The sequence below is a fragment of the Lathyrus oleraceus genome, chromosome 7, assembly GCF_024323335.1.
Source record: "Lathyrus oleraceus cultivar Zhongwan6 chromosome 7, CAAS_Psat_ZW6_1.0, whole genome shotgun sequence".
Classification (NCBI taxonomy): Eukaryota; Viridiplantae; Streptophyta; class Magnoliopsida; order Fabales; family Fabaceae; genus Lathyrus; species Lathyrus oleraceus.
The window spans coordinates 96,832,507-96,836,464 of NC_066585.1; positions in this window are offsets into that span (position 1 = coordinate 96,832,507).

The window sequence follows — 3,958 nt, forward strand, 5'->3', positions numbered from 1 at the left end:
CACAGATTAAATAAAAGTCATAACAATCAAAGGCCAAGATCAAATCTGGAAAATGAATCCAAGGGTCCACAATGCATCTGGCAATAGGACAGCCACCGGAGCCACCGTCTTCTCCGGTGAGCTTGGATTTTCCGGCCAAAATTGCAGAGATCCGAACCTTAATGAAAATGCACGATCTATACATCTTTAGAAAGCTGGGATGATGTACATCATCCCTGTGCCACTCAATTCCACTCTAGATCTCTATATTGAGAGAAATCAGAGATGGAAGTTCTGTGGTGTTCATCATGAACTCAATGGATTTCAAAAATTAAATGCATAATCATGATGCCTCTATTGAGAGGACTTCAGCCAACACAAGATCCAAGCAAATAGGTCAATGGATGATGAGATTCGAAGAAAATACCAGTTGAAGAGTAAGCTTGATTTCTGGAAACTTGAGCTCGATTCCTTGCTTTCTTTGCCAAAACAGAAGATCAATGAGTTGAAGGATGAAGGTTTAGAAGCTTTAGATCCAAGGATTCAACCAGATGTAGTTGAATTTTGGATCTGAAAAATTTAGAGAAAAATGAACTAGCTTCTTTGGTAATGGTTATGGATTCAATTGTGCAGCATTTCTGGCGCCATTAGGTTGAGGAAGAGTGACGCTGAAGAGCTCTATATATAGCAATTGGCAAAGACAATGCATGAAAATTTCATGTGCATGAATGAAGAGGGCCTCCATGCATGGGCCTATACAGGCGCATGGAGGGCCCAAATCTAATTGATTTGGCAAGCTTAACATCAGCATATTGGTTTTGGACATGCAGATATGATGTAATTGGATTATCTACAATGTCACACTCGATGCTATGACATTGTATTATGACAACCTGACTGCAAAGGACTTGCATGAGGAAAAAGGAAAATTAGGGGCGTGTTTTTTTGAGAAAGTATGGCAATTAATGTGGAGTGGAAAAGGCAAGAATAATATTGTCTGGCCAATGAAAAGAAAAAGCCACATTACTAATGAACCATCTCTTAGTATTGGAAATAACACACTCTGCCTGAACACAATCAAAGAACCTATGTTAGGGCAAAGAAAGTTTTCTCGGAAGTTCAACAACATGTCTCAACATCCGTCAACATCTAGCTCAAAATCCTTCCATACTAGAACTTCCTCCATGGAATTTTTAGATGAAGATTTGATGGAAGTAACTCCTCTGCGTATGATACCAGGTAACGTTCCAAGCGCACCTTCCATGGCCAAAGCTAAGCAAGGTAACACTCCTGAAAAATCTCCTGAGGACATGCACTCTACTGATCGCATCATAAGAAACCTAGTTACTAGCATACTGAACGAAGAGCATGGAGTTAAGGACACATTTACCCCTCTGTCCAGAAGGGACCCCTCACCTGAGGTGGAAACCCGAGCTAAGAAAGATGGTGACTCATCTAAAACAGAAAAGGAATTAGCTGCTGAGGGACTATGTTCTTTGGTAATGGTTATGGATTCAATTGTGCAGCATTTCTGGCGCCATTAGGTTAAGGAAGAGTGACGCTGAAGAGCTCTATATATAGCAATTGGCAAAGACAATGCATGAAAATTTCATGTGCATGAATGAAGAGGGCCTCCATGCATGGGCCTGTACAGGCGCATGGAGGGCCCAAATCTAATTGATTTGGCAAGCTTAACATCAGCATATTGGTTTTGGACGTGCAGATATGATGTAATTGGATTATCTACAATGTCACACTCGATGCTATGACATTGTATTATGACAACCTGACTGCAAAGGACTTGCATGAGGAAAAAGGAAAATTAGGGGCGTGTTTTTTTGAGAAAGTATGGCAATTAATGTGGAGTGGAAAAGGCAAGAATAATATTGTCTGGCCAATGAAAAGAAAAAGCCACATTACTAATGAACCATCTCTTAGTATTGGAAATAACACACTCTGCCTGAACACAATCAAAGAACCTCTGTTAGGGCAAAGAAAGTTTTCTCGGAAGTTCAACAACATGTCTCAACATCCGTCAACATCTAGCTCAAAATCCTTCCATACTAGAACTTCCTCCATGGAATTTTTAGATGAAGATTTGATGGAAGTAACTCCTCTGCGTATGATACCAGGTAACGTTCCAAGCGCACCTTCCATGGCCAAAGCTAAGCAAGGTAACACTCCTGAAAAATCTCCTGAGGACATGCACTCTACTGATCGCATCATAAGAAACCTAGTTACTAGCATACTGAACGAAGAGCATGGAGTTAAGGACACATTTACCCCTTTGTCCAGAAGGGACCCCTCACCTGAGGTGGAAACCCGAGCTAAGAAAGATGGTGACTCATCTAAAACAGAAAAGGAATTAGCTGCTGAGGGACTATGTTCTCTTGGAAGAAACTTACCTAGTATGTCCCCTGACACTGCTCAAGACATTAAGGAAGAAGGGTCTGAGGAAGAAGATGACATGTTGATCAATCTGGTGAAAACAAGTGTAGCTGATAGATTGAGAAAAAGGAAGAGTATGGCTGAGATAAGGACAGGTAGGAAGGAGAAAAGGGTTGCTGGTATAGGTCCCTCCAAGACTTGGAGTAAAGTAGAGGTCAGGAAGATGAAGGAGAGTGAGAGTTCTGAATCTGATGAGGATGTCGAATATGATGTCTCAGACATTTCCCCTGTTAAAAGGAAGCCTATAAAGAAGTCTCCAAACAAAGTGGCTGCTGTTCATCTTGACAATATCTCGTTTCACGTGGAAGGTGGTGCTGCCAAATGGGAGTTTGTGACTCAAAGAAGGGTAGCAGTTGAAAGAGAATTGGGAAAAGAAGCAAGTGAAGTAAAGGAAGTCATGGAGTTAATTAAGACAACTGGTCTTACGAAAACTGTGACTGCTCTGCCTCAGTGCTATGAGGGGTTGGTCAAAGAATTCATTGTGAACATTCTTGAGGAGCTATCTGAAAGTAGCAACAGGGAGGGCTGCAAAGTTTTTGTTAGGGGTAAGTGTGTGAAACTTTCACCTACTACTATCAACAAGTTCCTAGGGAGAGGAACTGATGAAGGAGTAGATCTAGAGACCACAGACAATGAGGTTTGTAGAATTATTACAGCTGGCCAAGTTAAGGAATGGCCTAGTAGGAAACACCTATCAGCTAGTAAGCTCACTGTGAAATATGCCATTCTGCATAAGATTGGTTCAGCAAACTGGGTACCTACTAATCACATATCTACCATCTCCATTGCTCTTGGGAGGATCATTCATGCCATTGGAACTAAGATAAACTACAATTTTGGAAAGTTTGTGTTTGATCAAACCATCAAACATGCCTCCACCAATGCTGTAAAGTTGCCCATTGCATTCCCATCTATCATCTGTGGTATCATCCTGAGTCAACAACCAGGAATCCTGAGTACAAGTGATATTCCAAGCAGGAGAAAGACCCCTCTATCAATTCACTATAAGCTTTTTGAGGGTAGTCATGTCAATGATGTTGTTATAACATCTGCCAGAAGGGAACCTGCATCTCAATGGAGCCTAATTAAGCAATTAAAAGATACCTGCAAGGAATTGGAGGAAGGTATGAAGGTGGCCAAGACAAGAAAAGAAGCTTTGGAAGCTCTTATCTGTAGCCTTGAAAAGGAGGAGTTAGAGAAAGCTGGAACGGACTCAAATGCAAGATCCCAGTCCAGTTCTGAAAGCTCAGAAGACTCTGAAGGTGTAGCTGAAGATGAAGATGAAGGTGAAGGTGATTCTTCTTCTTCTGATTAATTGTCCCTGGCTATATTGAAGACTTGGAGGGGTGCTGGAAGGTGTGGTGGAAGCTGGGCTGCTGTTTGGAAGGCTGTTGTCTTGTTTGTTTTTGTATTTTGTGGCAGTCCTCTTGATGCCTGTTTTGTAATATTTAGGGCTCTTAAAGAGTTCCTTGGATTTGTGCATTATCTCAGCTGTCTGCTGTGTATAATGTTGGTGTGTACTTCCTGAATT